This window comes from Mustelus asterias, chromosome 15 (genome assembly GCF_964213995.1).
Source record: "Mustelus asterias chromosome 15, sMusAst1.hap1.1, whole genome shotgun sequence".
NCBI classification, from domain to species: Eukaryota; Metazoa; Chordata; class Chondrichthyes; order Carcharhiniformes; family Triakidae; genus Mustelus; species Mustelus asterias.
In genome coordinates, this window is record NC_135815.1 from 102,336,686 (window position 1) to 102,353,962 (window position 17,277).

Consider the following 17,277-nt stretch of genomic DNA (forward strand, 5'->3'; position numbering starts at 1 on the left):
CCCAACAGCTAGCCAGCTATGAATGGAAGTTTGCCAAACAAAATATTACAGCAATCATTTTTCAACAAATTAACTCCAGATTTATGATTGTAGTGTTTTTGATTTTCAGGACATTACTGTAAAGCTTATACACACGACTAGTTAGTTGACTGATATTTACTATCACTTCCATTCAAACAGATTTCACCTCATTGCCATCCTTTTATAAGAATCTGCACAAGCCACATTGCACTGCCCTCTGAGCACTTTTGGATAGCAAAGCAGCAAGTTCCAGCCGATGGATATTTCCATTGCTGACAAGGTACTTCGCTGCTCGAAGACATTCAACTGGCATTTGATCTTTATTTCCATTTATGAATGGAAGTCCCCAAATTATAACTTGTTATTGAATGCTTCACTCTTTTAGTTATTTGTTCCACCCCCAATAATGTTCCTTCTCCCTCTCCCTTCGTGAAGGCTTGGGTTCCAAGTTGCAAATGTAATTTTGTTGCAGAAACATCATCCAAGTAGTCATTATTCATCTGTAATAGGTGCTAATGGGTTATTTGGCCATACTGCAATGGCAAAGCATAACCCTGGTCCCACCAGATACTCATACAGGGACTTCTATCACAATCAGAGAATTGTTACAATGCAGAAGAAAGCCACGTGGCCCATCATGTCTGCACCGGCTCTCCAAATGGGCAACTCACCTAGTGTCATTCCCCCACCTTCTCCCATTCACATTCCTGTACATTCTTCTTTTTTTGAAAACAATCTAGTTCCCTTTTGAATGCCTGAATTGAACCTGTTTCCACTACACTCTCAGGCCGTTCATTCCAGACCATAACCACTCGTTGCGTGAAAACATTTTGCCTTATATTGCCTCTGCTCCCTTTGCCATTCTTGTTCCTTACAGGAGGCTGAGAGGAGACGTGACAGAGGTCTACAAAATTATGAGAGGCATAGACAGGGTGGAAAGTCAGAGGCTTTTTCCAAGTGTGGAAGTGTCAATTACAAAGGGGCACAGGTTCAAGGTAAGAGGGGGAAAGTTTAAGGGGAATGTGTGGGGAAAGTTTTTCATGCAGAGAGTGGTTGGTGCCTGGAATGCACTGCCAGAGGTGGTGATGGAAGCAGGCACATTAGCAACGTTTAAGAGGCACCTGAATAGGGAGGGAATAGAGGGATATGAACCAAGTAAGGCAGACAGTTTTTTTCTTTATTTTAGTTAGGGCATCATGATCGGCACAGGCTTGGAGGTCCGAAGGGCCTGTTCCTGGCGCTGTACTTTGCTTTGTTCTTTGAGTGGGAACAGTTTCTCCCTATCCAAACCCTTCATGATTCTAAATAACTCTGTTTGCGGATGACACAAAATTGGAAGCGTTGAAAACTGTGAAGAGGACAATGTAGAATGTATAATGTAGAATTTCAAAAGGACATAGACAAGTTGGTGGAGTGGACGGATAGGTGTCAGAAGATGTTTAATGCGGAGATGTGAGAGGTGATGCATTTTGGTAGGAAGAGCTTGGAGAGACAATACAAAATAAGGGGTAAAAATCTTGAAGGTATTCAGGAGCAGAGGGACCTGGGTGTATCTGTGCATTTAATGTGGCAGGACACACCGCAAGAGCAAGGAGATAATGCTGAACTTATACAGGAGACTAGTTAAGACCTCAGATGGAATATTGTGTACAATTATAGGCGCCACACTATAGGAAGGCCATGGGGCAGCATGGTGGCACAGTGGTTAGCACTGTTGCTTCACAGCTCCAGGGACCCGGGTTCAATTCCGGCCTCGGGTCAGTGTGTGTGTGGAGTTTCCATGTTCTCCCTGTGTCTGTTTCTACCGGGTGCTCCGGTTTCCTCCCACGCTCCAAAGATGTACAGGTTAGGTGGATTGGTCATGTTAAATTGCCGTTTAGTGTTTGGGGGATTAGCAGGGTAAATACGTGGGGTCACGAGGATTGGGGCTGGATGGGATTGTTGTTGGTGCAGGCTTGATGGCTGCTTCTGTACTGCAGGTATTCTATGAACACATTGGAGAGAGTGCAGAAGAGGTTTACAAGAATGGTTCCAGAGATGAGAAATTTCAGTTGAGAATAGATTGGAGAGATTGAGACTGTTCTCCTTGGAGAGAAGGTTAGAGGAGATTTGATATTCAAAATTATGAGGGGGTTGGATAGAGTAGATAGGGAGAAAGTGTTCTCACTTGTAAAAGGATCAAGAACAGGGGGACAAAGATCTAAAGTGATTTGCAAAAGAAGCAAGTATAAGAGAAAACCCTTTTTCATACAATGAATGGAATGTACTGCCTGGGTTCAACTGAGTCATTCGAGAGGGCATTAGATGATTACTTGAATAGAAACAATGTGCAGGGGTACGGGGAAAAGGCAGGGGAATGGTACTACATCATGATGCTGCTTTGGAGAGCTGATAAAGGCTCAATAGGGCAAACAGCCTCTTTCCACACCGTAACAATCCTGTGATTCTGAAAGTGCTATTGGTACAGCAAGAGAGCAGAAGCCTTCCCAAAACTTTATAAAAGCAAAATATTGCAATGTTGGAAATTTGAAATAAAAACAGAAAATGCTGGAAATACTCATCAGGTCTGACGGCGTCTGTAGAGATACAGAGTTAACATCCCATGCAGCTTTTACCAATCAATCAGACAGACGATTAAGTAAATTAGAAATAAAGGAGAGGGTGGCAATATAAATAAGGCAAAAACACCAAGCAGCGACTCAAATTCTGGATTTTCATTGCCTCTTTCCAACATATTGCACATGGAACATTATCCAAGTTTTCAAAATGCATTGGTAAATGGGCAAAACAAAGCAAATTCAATAGTTAATTGTGACTTGATGGAGTTACACAGCAGGAAAAGTCCAAAAATGAGAGAGAAAGCAATTAATATTCCTCTTTTTGGTTGATTTTAAGCTCTGTCTGTACAAGAGACTGCTGTACATCAGGCAGCCATGATTAATCGCATCTTGGAATCAGTCAAGTTTCCCACTGATGTCACAGTAAATTTTACAATCCTTCTGTAACTCGGATGATTTAGTGACACCGTCTCCTGTTCTTTGCATTATGCATTGCTAATCCCATGTAGATGTTAGCTTTGTATAAAATAGATTTTCTGAACTTCTTCTGATGTATTTCTCAGATAAGATAACACTTTCTTACTATAGGGATTAAACAAATTTGCTTCTACTCTGCGACATAACATTTAATTTTTCCCGCCCACAAACAGTAAAATGGATGCTGACATTCATCAGCATAGATCCATCTACCAGCTGCATCCTGTCTCAGTGACTTGCTCAGAAAGAGGCTGCTACTTGTTCTTTCACCATTTATTCTCGTCAAACTGAAGAATACCAGCCTTTTAGAATACAACATTTCTCCATCTTAAATACTTGGTTTCATTATTGAAGTATAAACAAGGTACAAGGCAAAGCTTCCCCTACCCCAAAGCAGAGAACATTTCTCTATCACTGCAGTAGCTTCGCCCATAACTGACCTGAGACAGGAAAGAAGCAGTATAAAATTCCCACAAGGAGGGAGAATTTGCTCTGTTTTTGTCTAAATCAGTTCAGGCTGTGACTCTTCCACGTACACCTCACGAGTTTACATCAGTGCAAGCTATAAGCAACCTTGCACCAACTCTAAACTTGTAGTGCAAATGCATCTTCAGACCGCTAATTTGTGTTGAACCGAGAGTGATTTTGTGCTATTGGACTGTGCCTGTTTGAGACTGCCCAAAGACATTTCACCTCGGCCCCAGCAAAGAGAAGAAATTTCCATCCAATCAATCTGTGCTGGATTCAAATCCCTGATCTGACCGGTGAAAGGACAATTTTCTAAATCACTGCAGCAGCTAGGTACCCCACTGCCATTGAAAAACACGGAACTTTCAAAATATTGAAAATTAGACTCTCAAGATGATGAATAAGAACATCTCCATCGACATAAATTTCCAAATTTGCTATTTTAAATATAGAATTGAATTCTGCTACAATGCACGGTTTTCCCCCAAGTAGATGGTTTATTGTGAAAGGTCATATTGGAATTCAGAACTCAAAATGTACTTTTAAACCTTTCATATTTTACATGACTAACTCCTCATTATAGTCACAGCTATTGAATAGGGGAGCTGTAACAATGTGGCAATAACACCGCAGTGAAAAGGCAACTACGTCTTTCTCCTCCATAATAACTTCCAAATGGTTTTTGCTAAGAAAGGTAAGCAGCAATGAGACAACAGAAAATAATCAATTTTAAATTGATTTACTTTTCAAATGCTAAATAAATGTTTTACCTGAGAGAATTCAGTGCCATTAGCTAATGAATACATACACCGAGACACCCTGCTTCAAATATCATCTATATACTGGCTGAATATTCCGTTAGTTAAAAAATACAGATAATTTACTTCTGAAGTAAACCATAGAAGTAATGATATCAAAACATGTCAATAAAGCAGCTCATTTTAAACGACACAACATTTACAGATTAGGCTCTGCATATGATTGCCACAGACAGAAAAATAAATGAGATTAAACATTAATACTAATCCTACCAGATTTGTTTTGCTGGGCAACAATTAGGTTTGTTAATTGCACCCTTTTAGTTTATGCTGACCATAACAATCAAATATTTCAAATACATTCTTCAAAGCAAGGCCAGGTATAAATTTTGGGATTTAAACAATCCTTTTATCCAAAAAAGAAATTAGATTCCAACTTATTTTTCTGCTTTTGTTTTGAATTTCAATCCAAGTATACCCAATGTAACGGGAATAATAAATAATTATGATAGTCAGAATTTATTATAAATCTGCAGCACTTTGTACAAACTCAATGATTATTACTTCTTTGAACTAATGCATTCAGAAATCTGTAGTTAAAATTAATTTATTATTGTCTGAAGCTATTCTTCTCAACAGTGCAATTTCATTTTGGAAACAATGAGTTTCTGATGCAAAATATATATATTTTTCTTTGACATAAGAGACTACACAGTTTTTAAAAACACATGTTACATCGATGCAGCAGCCATGATCGTCATATACAGGCAAGTCACACCCATAGCAGTTTTACGATAGTTACAATAGGTACAAATCCCTGGGAGTAACAAAAGGAGAAATAGCTAAGAATAAACAATAGTGGTGGAGGTAAAAAGACGGGTCATTTTAAATACGGCAGATTTATAGTTTCAAATTAAAGTTCAAAAATAGAAATGGCTCTGAATCCATAACACGGCATTTTTAAATGCACATTGTTCTTTCCACCTTATAGATATGTAATATTGATGGAAAGTTGTATGTGCAAAAATATACCAAAATAAAATTTAACAAAACAATCATGTAGGATCCTTTTCAAAAATTAATTATTTTTCAGTTTAGAAATTGATATACTCATTTAAGTCTTTGTCTCAAAATAAAACAGCTTAGAGAAAGTAACTAACACCAGAGATAAATCAATCCTGTTATTAATAACTCCAATTGAAGACCTAGACAGATATATCAAATTACACAAATTATTAATGTCTGATCAAAACAAGGGCTTCTCATTTCATCTCTAACCATTTGCTATTTAATCCAATAGTATTAATCCAATTTGTCGATCAGTATTTTATGGAGCAGAATGTAACTTAGCAGGCTTTTATACTTTTAAAAGAACAATATTTTGCAGATGAATGCCTTATGTTTCATTTTTGCTCGATTGTTTCTAACACTAATGTCTAAGGGAAAAAAGAACAAGATGGACATTGTTCCTACTGATTAAGTAAGAGCTCATTAAAGAGCTGTCAGCATCACACTTTGAATATGCATGAAGCATATAATCAGATCTAGCACTGTCACTAGAGGAGAAAATGGCAACTACAAAGGATTGATTTAATTACGTTGAGTGGGCTATGGTGGTAGACCAGTCTTGTTAGGGAGAAAAAAGGTTGTATTCTGGCACCATAAAAAGGCAGTTTAGCTTCTGTCACAATACCTAATCTCAAGATTAGATATGAAAGCACACTGCTTTTGTTGTTTAAAACTAGTACTGTTGGCGTTTATAAAAACCCAGCATAACACATTTTTGCTTGTTTAACTTTCCTTGGCTAGATATGCAATGCGTGGAAATCAAATCCAGACAACTTCCAAGATTCTTTACTTAAGCTCTTCAAAATGTGTTTCACAGGGAATAATGTCGTTACAGAAAAATAACCACAGCCAATCATATTTGTATTTTACAGTATCTATTACGGTGAGTATGCAATTCCCCTCAGCAAATACCATTTCCTCTGCATATGGAGGGATCCAGCTAATGACATCAGCTCGAGCAAATAAATCTTGGCTATGAGAGATTTAGAAAATAGTGCTAATTTAATTTCGCTTCACATGTTGTCAAGTGCTATAAATCTCTTTTTGTAGCTCTTTTTCAGTTGGAGATTTACCATAAGAAAAATGGAACGAGAACCTTGCGCTATTAATTTTGTTTCCGTCAACAACAGGGAAGTACAGTGTACTCGTAAGAATATTAACAATTTTGCTTACCTTGGAGAAACATCTCTATGAGTGAACAGGAACGATTACTGGAATACAGAATCAGATGGTCCCATGTTTCTATTTATTCAAACACTCTTCAAGATAATCTGGACAAAACCTGAAATTATGCTGACCTCAGTACTTTAACTGCAGCTGTCCAACTTGTTTCTCTCCGATATGTAATACTGTCCAACTTGGTACTTCAACACTATTGTTGCCATGGTACTAACAACAATCTCTTTGATATAATGCCTATTATCTTTCAGTGAATTGTATTGAAAACTACTAATAAAAGTAAAATTGAAAGCAAAACAAAAGAAATGCTGTGGCAATCAAATTACAATATGTCGTTTCTCCTTTTACTGTTGCTGAGTCGGGCAATTAAATCATAAAGTTGAAAGAAAACATTCATAGCAAACACTTTTCTTTTACTTCTCCTTTTTTTCAGTTACCAGTTGTAAAAAAATTCTGAAAACTTTTGTGAGCAAGTGAAAAATTACTGCCTTTTACCAGTAACGCCAAAACATTACCTCAACAACATCAACATGTTATATTGCTTTGTCATTTTACTGCAGTAGAATCATTTCAATCCAATTACAGCTCACAGAGCATCAACTTTTGATCACCCAACAATCAAACAAAGAGAGAATAAAACTGGTAAAGTCTAATGTCATTATATAAATGCTGACAAGTAATGGTGTGAATGCTAAGGCCTGCTTCTACTTTGTATCTAGGTATATCATCAAGGGTCTTGTGAAAAGCAGAACCCTTCAAGTAATTAATACAGCAAGAGAAGCAGATGAGAGATCAATGACAAAATCACCTGGTAAAACTGCAAAAGGCTTTTACTATACACAGAAAACAGTGCTGAGAAACCTGTATTTTAGCACTTATGTTCAACAGGCCCTTAAAAGCATGGAATGATGAGACAGAAAACCCATCCTTCCTAATAATCTTGTGACAAAAGCTAAAAGACATCATCCTATTAACTACTGATCTCAATTGCTAATGCGGAGTACTTCCTGGTGCCTTTATATAGTACATTGCTATTAAAAAACCACTAAACATTCACTGTGAAGAACACAAGCTTCATTCACTCTATCAGCTTCCCTTGTAGGAGAACTATAAGTGGAACCAAAGATGTCATTGATATTATGAAGTGGAAATTAATCAGAAATTTTTCTCATATTTTCGCTGTCACACTAATTTACTTTTGTATAAATTTTACCCAGTTAAAAAGTTCATAGCCAAACCCCCTGTTGCAGCCTTTTTAGTTCAGAATATTCAATGAGCAAGTCAACTGAAAAGCACTAGGATTGAACACAAAAAGTGTTCGAAATTCTCATTTAGTTGTCTTTATTTTGCTAGCGCCATGTGGTCCTTGAAGATGTAGAAAACACGGGAAGCCGAGTAAAGATCAGAGCTGGCTCATTAGCATTCTGACAAAATTGGAGCGGCCGAGATGTATAGTTTGCCTAGTTTGCCGTTTTGAAAGCTGCCAGTGGTAGCTCTCTATTTCATTGTGTCTTTGTCTTTTGGGGTTTTCAGCCCAGCAGGGTGTTTGTTAGCTCTGGTTTGCACACTGCATCATGGGAAGCTTTTCCTGAACAATCTATGGGTGTCCCTTCTCTGTTAAACTTTAAACAAGTTTCTGTTTGCAGCGACATCTGCATTAACGCCTGTTTTAAATGGCAAACAATTCTGAATTTATTTTTATAAATTGAAAATCCTTAAGAATAGCAAAAGATTGATAAATAAGCAAACGTATTGATCAAATCTATTATATATTGACTTTGTCCTTAATTATCCTTTGACTGGAGCAGTTTTCAGAAACAAAACATTCTTTAAATTTCATAACATTTTTCAAGAACAGAAATGAGTGTTTTAATCCAAACTCTATGCATCCAATAGCCAGATAAGCACAAAGGAGAACAATGAAGAGCTGCTGTGCTGACCATTCAAATCTCAAATGGGGCTTCTTTTGATAAACAAAATGACATTACTGATGCTGCTATCATGCAAAAAACCTTTCAAAATAGTACTGAAATGGGTAAAGGTCTTGTTGGATGAATTTATCTGCTAAATCCCTGCAGTTGCCCTCCTGTCTTGGATGATGACCTGCAAGAATGTCAACAGCTCATTGCCCAGGGAGCTGGAAGGAGTCACCAGGCAAGCCATAATCTGCTCATTCTCAAAGCACCATTTCAAAGTTACATTTCACAAGCTGTTTAAAAGGATTTTCATCTTTGCTAGGCTGCCAGCATTCAAAACGTCACTTGTTCTCAAATGTTACTGTACCCAAGTTATTGAAAATAAAAGGCATCACTCTCTCAATAACTTCTCACCTCAGAAATCCACAGTAGCAACAGGTTATTAAACAGATGATCATTTTGTAATAGCCACTAAGAAAATATGGAAATAAATATCCTGAGTTATAAATCGGAACAGCACAGATCAGTTATGTTAAAAGTGCGTGCACTTGTTCTACTCGCACTTGGCTTCTATAGGGGCCAGATGTTTCAGAAATAATCAACAATCAAGGAGTAAGAATAAATTAATGATTTTTGAGCTTTGAAGGCATTAAAATGCACTTCTTTTCTCGCTGTGAAATGTGAATGTTCTCCTGTAAACGGGGTCTTGACAAGTGAGGCCACCCAGCTGAAAACAACTGATGCAAAACCCAGGAGTAATCCCCCTGTTTAGCTCAGTACCATGGATAGCCCTAACACTACCTCTATTATTTGATGGATTTAGGCAAATTTTCATTTATTTGTTGGCCCTTGTCTTCAACTTACTTGCCATTTTAAGGACTTCAAACCCTTATTCCCATGTAAATAGATTTGCATATAGGTATAATTCAATACTGCAAAGTTTCTGTCCGCCCTTGTGACAGTGAGTCACAAAGTGAATATTTTAAACATGCTGTAAATGTTATTTCACAGAAAAATTGTCAGAATCTTACAACGTGTCATTTCAACAATCCACTCGTCACATGTACCATTTGGAAAGCATTTTAACAAAAGATGAGGGCTATGTTATTAGATTAGTCAAAGTGGATCAGTGTAACGTAATTCAATTCAAAAGAATCACTGATAAGCCACAAATGGTATACTTAACAATGCTAAGAATTCCAATTTTCTTGATTAGAATTTGAACAACTTTTTGTTAAATGTTTAAAAGTAGACCAAAGTACAGACTAAAATAATGTGAAGACTTGGTGGCAAGTATTTAAAACCATCACTACAGATTCCAAATCTCAAAGTAAAATAAAATACACCCTTTGATATTCACTGAGTTACAACTTCAGCAAACACTACTGGTCTCAAGTCAGAAAACACCAGGAGAAGGATTCCACAAAAGAAATGCCAATGTCTGTTGACAGTCCCAATTTTCTTTGCATAATTTTCCCCACCTCTCCCATTAGCTATTGACTGCTACCTCTCCAGGACCTGTAGTGTAACAAATTTACCAAGCATCATATTACCCAGGAAATGTTTTAAACATCTGCATTTAAACCAAGTTTCTGCAAGTCAGTATCTGCATCTGAAAAAGGAGGGGATAGCAGAGCTCAAGATCCACAATACAGCAATCTTTTTGGCTAGAATTAAAAATTGTCATGTAACCGTGTGCAGGCAGCAACATTCCCTCATTCAAGTTGCTAAGTATACACAATTAAGTGAGAATCTTTTAGGTGAAAAATATCACCAAAAGACCAATTTAGAAGCAGCAAGTACCATCTCCAGCTTTGCGATTGAACCCAGCTTTTAGCTGATTGCTATGAACACAATGGGGACTATTATATTCTGACTTTAGTTTGGTTAGAATTTGACCAGAAGTATTAAAAAAGCCAATGACAAAAAATCTTAAATTGTTATAATACAACGAATGAATAATTATCTATTAGGTTAAGTACACGATGAGTTGGATCTTAAAAAAAATTACATGCAAAATAATGGATACATAGAATGATTATAAGGCAGTAATCTCATCAAGGTGTTTAGATAACCTCAAAATTGCAGGAGCTGAGAAAGCAGTCACCTGAACACTTGAGATTAAATTGCAGCCTTGAAATCTCTTGTGTACTTTTCCTCTAAAGTGTAGTGTGGAGTTTGAGGTTAAAATTTTTTTGGTAGTGGAGGCGGTCTGGAAACTAACAACCAACTTATTCCATATAGTCAAGACAAGGTGTCATACATGCTGAATGCTTACTGACTGTGACATAACCACTGGTTTACTCTGTGATTAAAGAGAATAGCAAAATCACGTTCTTTCTTTACTATGTAATAATCCACAATGACTGGAAAATAACAAAGTTATTGCTGGCTTTATTCATTTTCACAGCTTCAATTTAAAAAATATTCCTCCTTCATGAGCCTTAACCCTCTGTCATGAAACAGGCACAAAGAACACAAATATATTGTTCTCGTGATGCAAGAGAGCCAAGCAGCCAGATTGTAAATTCCAGAAGCCATCGTACTGTATGAGAACCTAGATTTCAGCAACATCCCAACTTCCATACTTGCCACTACTTCCGAGCCCAGTTTTGCTGCTTCACAAACAGCAGTCCATTTTCCTGGCTCACTCTTACTCAGCTCAGTCTTGCTTCCCCATTTAAACTCAGCTTTGCAGTACTTACTCTGATGACCATTCCTCAAATCATCCACTCTTATTGTCCCTATCTCAGTGGCACTCATTGCAGCCATAGACTTTGATGGTTGTCCCTTCCGGCACTGCAAATTTTGTTTTAATAAAAAAGTTAAAATAAAAACAAATGTATCTGGCACTTAAAAGTAAAACAGGTTGTTAAACAATAAAAATTGTAATGTTGCAGATGTAAGCACATTTTAAACTAAAGGAAGCGTTGAAGGATCATCATTGAGAACAAAAGTAAACAGAGTTTAGGGCCAAAAGAGATTAAAACAATCAATAAATTGGTAGAGAAAGAAAATAAAATAGCAACTGGGGGATAACAGTGGATTATGTTAACTATTTTTGCCTGTAAAACTGGGCAAATCAACCAGCGCCTAACATGATTACAAATATTAGTATGTCTGCATTTTGACATTTTTTGCCCTTTCAAACTTTCAATCTCTTCACAGTGTTAAGTTTTCATAAACTAGGAGTTTCTGAATTATGCTATTCACTAACATACTGCCATGAATTTCAGTTAAAGAACTGCAAGCAAAGCAAACTGTTTTGATCTGGGAAACCTTCTCTTAAGAATGTTAATCTGGTAGATCACATGCTGGCACAACATGGCACACACAATTGCTTACTCACGGTGTAACAATTAAAAATACCAAATTAAAATATTTCCTTTATAATAAGAATGCCTTCATAGCAGCAGTTTGCAGATCTGAGAATTGTTAAGAATTAAAATAAATTTTCTTTTAAGTATTATGTTGAAATTACTCTTGAAACTTAGTAGATGCCGTGCATCTCTAAATTTGATGACAATGCCTTCAGCATCCTTCCACTAATCTTCTAAAATCCCTTTTCATCTGATTGTTAAAGAATGCTTGAAGCCTGACACCATGTCTAAGATGGCTACACATTTGGGGGATGGGATAACTTTTCCCTCTTACATTATTTAACTTGATTGAGAATTTGAACTGAGTGTTAAACTCAATTTTGTACACCTTTTCATCTTTAGTCATGAAATAGTCAGAACTTTATAGTTGAAAGGCACGCACAGAATTAGAATACACACACACAATATATATATATATATATATAAAAGACGCCAAACCATATTTTGAAAACTGGTTACAGAAATGTCAATAAAGATCTGATATTTTATACAAATATGAATCTAAATTGACTCCTCACAAATTAAAGCTGGAAGAAAAAAATTACATTTTCATTTATTAATATATTAAATTGTTTAATGCTCAACATGGTGATACATAGGAAGACTTTATTGACACCACAAATCCTACCAGAGTGAAGACCTCCAGACCTAGTGAAACAGTGTTTGACAATCCAACCTACAAATACCATGTGAGATAGTAACATGGCCTTTTTCCTCTTGTGGATTGTGACAGGAGAGGAAAGAAAGATTTATTTGCACTGAAGTAGCAGCAAGTCTTGGTTTTCTGGAGGTATGGTATTAGGCAAACACAGCTTCATTGCACGAGTCCACTGTAATGCATCTGGCCAATAATGAAAAAAATGGTGTCTACAGAAAGCCTAAGTCGGGTCGTGCTTCAGGACAGAGTGCCTGCAGCAGCCAAGCCAGGCAAAACTGAGAAGTGTGGGGCTTTTGGCAGAATTCTGTTGACATTTTTAAAAATGCAAAAATGCAGACAAATGCAGCATCATCACCACAAACATCGCGGGAAGCTTCCAACAGAACTCCGAGGGTATTATACTCAGAACACTTTTTCTTCCCTTACTGCTGAAAGATTATACTGGTTATCCCATTAAAGTTGGTAAAATGCCATTCTTATGTCTTAAAGCTGTAGCATTTGAGGTCAAGAAGTGTATGCTGCTTCTTACAAGGCTAGTGTGGATGTAATCTTCCCAAAGTTACAATAATTAATGTTAAGCTTCTTTAGCAATACGTTTCTGAAAGAACTTGCCTGATAATATACTTAGAGCCTGTCTATGCTGTTTGTATTTCTAAGCAGGGAACATTTTTATGCACCTCACGTACTTTGGTTTAAATCTTCAGTCAGACTAGGATGAGAATGAGTGTTTCCTTGGGTTATGAGAAAAAACAAAAATTCTAAGTCATCCAAGATCTTAATGAATCGGAATAGTAAACAAGATATATAAATCTTCATGCTGGAACACTTAAAGAAGCAAGTGTCAGAATGGTCAGTTTATTTAAAACTGCCATCCTTAAAATCATTGCACCAATAAATATTACAACACATCTTTATAATTGCATTAGCAAAAGTTGAGACAATTTGTAAATATATATTGAAATGTATTGATAAATTTGACTTGAGTGTCCACAAGTGCCAGACAATAATTCACAAAATGCATTTACAAACAGTTACATAATTTATACATTGAAAAAAATGCAGTTTTGATATCCCCTTGTCTGTTTTGCTTGCAACTCCAGACACAACCTCAGCTGACAGGAAGCTGGGAAATACAGAATGTGCTAGATCACTTAATGTGATTGGGAAGAATGACTATGCTAAAGAAAGATAAGCAGGTCTTCCTTTTGTTTTTTTTAAACAGATTTCATACAAGTCCTGGTAACTGTCGGAAGAATGAGTGGAGTAAACTCGGGAAATGGAGGGGATTCTGATTAAATGGATGTTTGTTTGGAGCATGCAAAAGTAAGTAATAATGGTTTGTTTGTTGGTCTCATGTCAGTAACTGGTTTAGTGAATTGGTTATTCTGCCAAAACAAATATGGTTACAAAAATACTACTGTCTGGTTTAGTGTCAGTCTTACCTATGTGAACCAAACAATAGATTCATAGAACCTACGGCATGGAGACAGGCCCTTCAGCCCAAAATGGTCCATGCTGACCAAAATGCCCATCTAAGCTAACCCCATTTGCCTATGGATTCATAGAATCTAAACAGTAAAGATAATCAAATGAGCCTGAATCCAGGCAAAAATACAGCCCTACTTTTCGCTGATAGCAATTTTGGTATTTGACCATCCAATGATGGAACAGTATTTATGAAAATCTCTGTTTATACCAAAACCATAAGCACAGTAAGAAACTTTCATCACTTAGAATCATAGAATCTTTACAGTGAAGAAGGAGGCCATTCAGCCCATCAAGCCTGCACCGACACCAATCCCACCCAGGCCCTATCCCAGTAACCCCACGTATTTACCCTGCTACCCCCTGATACTAAGGAGCAATTTAACATGGGCAATCAACTTAACTTGCGCATCTTTGGAGTGTGGGAGGAACCTAGAACACCCGGAGGAAACCACCGCATCATGGAGAGAATGTGCAGACTCCGCACAGTCACCTGAATACAGAATTGAACCCGGGTCCCTGGCGCTGTGAGGCAGCAGTGCTAACCACTGTGCCGCTCACCACTTGACTTGCCTATAGCATACTCTCTTGGACAGCATGGTTTTCAGAAGTTCAGTTGTAAATTGACCATAATTTATGTCCTACAGCAGGATTCTTTGGCTGGCAGCGACTTACTAACTCTGAATATGTCATTTGCTCATTAACTTAAAAGGATAAAAAACAAGTTAAAAACACCTACTCTTTCATCTTCAATGTGAATTCTCAAACAGATAGTTGTTTAAAGATTTCAGAATAATCAGGCTTGGTACAGGGACACTGTATTAGAATGCAGGATATGGCTTCAAAAGTTAATATCTGAAATACTGGTTATCTACCTTGTGCGGTCTCCCATTCAGCACTAGATTACATTAGTAGTGGGTTTCCTCAAACTATGCTTATAAGGTGTCAACTCTGACTTTAAACAGAGTAGATCCCGATGCACCAAACCTGGGTACCTCCCCTCCCGAGTTTTGACTGATAAGTTTTTGAAGCGAGACTGTGAGAAACAAAGGATTTGTGATTCCGGGAATGGCGGGACTGATGTATGAGGAGAGATTGACTAGGTTAGGATTGTTTTCACTGGAGTTCAGACGAATGAGGGGGGTTCTCATAGAGACTTATAAAATTCTAACAGGACTAGACAGGGTAGATGCAGGGAGGATGTTCCCGATAGTGGGGGAGTCCAGAACCAGGGGTCAGAGTCTGAGGATTCAGGGGAGACCATTTAGGATGGAGGTGAGGAGACATTTCTTCACCCAAAGAGTGGTGGAATTCATTACCACAGGAAGTAGTTGATGCCAAAACATTGAATGTATTCAAGAGGCGGCTGGATATAGCACTTGGGGTGAAAGGGATCAAAGGTTTTGGGGAGAAAGACGGATTAGGTTATTGAATTGGACGGTCAGACATGATCGTGATGAATGGTGGAGCAGGCTCGAAGGGCCGAATGGCCTCCTCCTGCTCCTATCCTCTATGTTTCTATGTTAACTTGTAATCTGATGCAACTGCCAATTTGGATTCTGAAATATTGGAGATTTTCTGTAAAAGTTTGAAGAGATGTTCAGAACAATGTGATGTTCCAGCTGGTATCACTGGACAGCTGGTGGTGTATGATCAGCTGCAGGAAAGACCTCGCTCTAGGTAGCGGTTTGGATGTTCAGATTTTTAAATAGGTCTATTATAATGCAAATAGTTAGAAAAAAAGCAAAGGAATAGAATTGGATAAGCTCAAAAAAAAACAAAATCTGGAGTTTGAAGACTAAAATGCATGTAGTACTAAAAGTGAGAATTCTTATGTGAATGTGAACAGGATCTAGCAACTGTGACTGAAGAATATTCACCTGGAGCTATTCTCCTGAGAGCTGAGATGGGAACTGGGCTCCCCTGGCTTACAGCTGAAGTCTGTTAGATAGCAACCATTCCTATTATTTTTTATTATAAGGTTTACTCAATCTGTGGTCACATGGGTTAACAAATCAATAAAATTTATATTCATCTTCAAGTTAATATTTTTCTCCAAATATATTTTTTCATAGAATAAAACAGGTCTGTGTGAGTGTAGGATCTGGACGAGAGTCTGAAGGACACTGAGCTCCCTCTGGTGAAGGAATAACATGTTCATTAAGGAAGCACCACCTCTGGAATGATAATCCCTGCAGCTGTTTTTGCTTACGTTATTGGTTAAATTTTCAGTAACCATGAGCATTATTAGAGCATTTCAGTAATTAAGAGTTGTTATAAAGTGAATTCTCAAACTGCAGATTAGAAAATTAAACTATTTCCTGATTACATATTAATGGAACACAACAATAGCAGTTGCCATAAGCTTGGAAGGCAACCAAGGGATAAATCTGTGTACTTAATTACCATAAACAATGGCTGCATAGAAATGAAGTTTTATGCACATTCCCTTCTGTAATATGTCTGATATCACTACACACTTGACAATTCTTGTTCAATTATCTCTATTATTTAAGGCACTGTGAACTGCTCCATGTAAATAAATTAACCACCCCAATTACTTTCAATTCATTGAGGGACACCATAATGAAAAATGTCAAGAACTGCATACACTTACAGAACTCATTTCCGAAGATACCTCTAGATTTTAAACAATATTTGTTGGTAAGTAAAGCTAAAAAATATATGACTGACAACTTAAAGTTGCGTGCAAATTGTGTTTATTTTGCTCTTTGATCTGATTTGCTCCACCTGTTTAATTTTGTTCATTCTACAAAAAATAAAATTTAAATTTGCCTTCAAATTTGTGAAGATGCCCAAGTTTGTTTTCGCATGAGTAGAATTCCCTTCAATTCCATTAACCACCAAAAGACCCACTAAACTAAAAATTCACACATCTTTCATACAGGACATTAATTTTTAGTATAGATCTGCCTTACTGACAGAATCCACAGCAATGAAGCTATTTTGTGATGGACAAAGGGCATGTTTTTCAATATTCTTTTCATTAGCAGCCGAGGTGGTTTTTGCAGTGCATCAGTGTGGAGGCAATTAGTGCAGTGCTATTGTAGAGCTGGAAATGCCAGCAACTGCATCCAGAGTTTTTTTGGGGGTAGGGAGATTGCCTGGCCAAAACATGGAACTACTGGTGTAGTCATTGCACCACCCAACCAGTAATGAAGAAACAGCCAACAGAAATGACACCTCCAACTACTGGGAAGAGATTTACAACTAGTTCAGTATTATTTCTCATAACAGAGGTAGAGAAAGTCACTTAAAAGTTCCTAAGACTTGTGACATTGCAGTGAT

At 37.3% G+C, this 17,277-nt stretch overlaps 1 protein-coding gene across 5 annotated transcripts in view; it reads right to left on the reverse strand.

Annotated features, from left to right (window-relative positions):
• The window catches only part of ehbp1 (EH domain binding protein 1), a 340,872-nt gene that overhangs the window by 33,542 nt on the left and 290,053 nt on the right, over window positions 1-17,277 (reverse strand). The window lies entirely within an intron of this gene.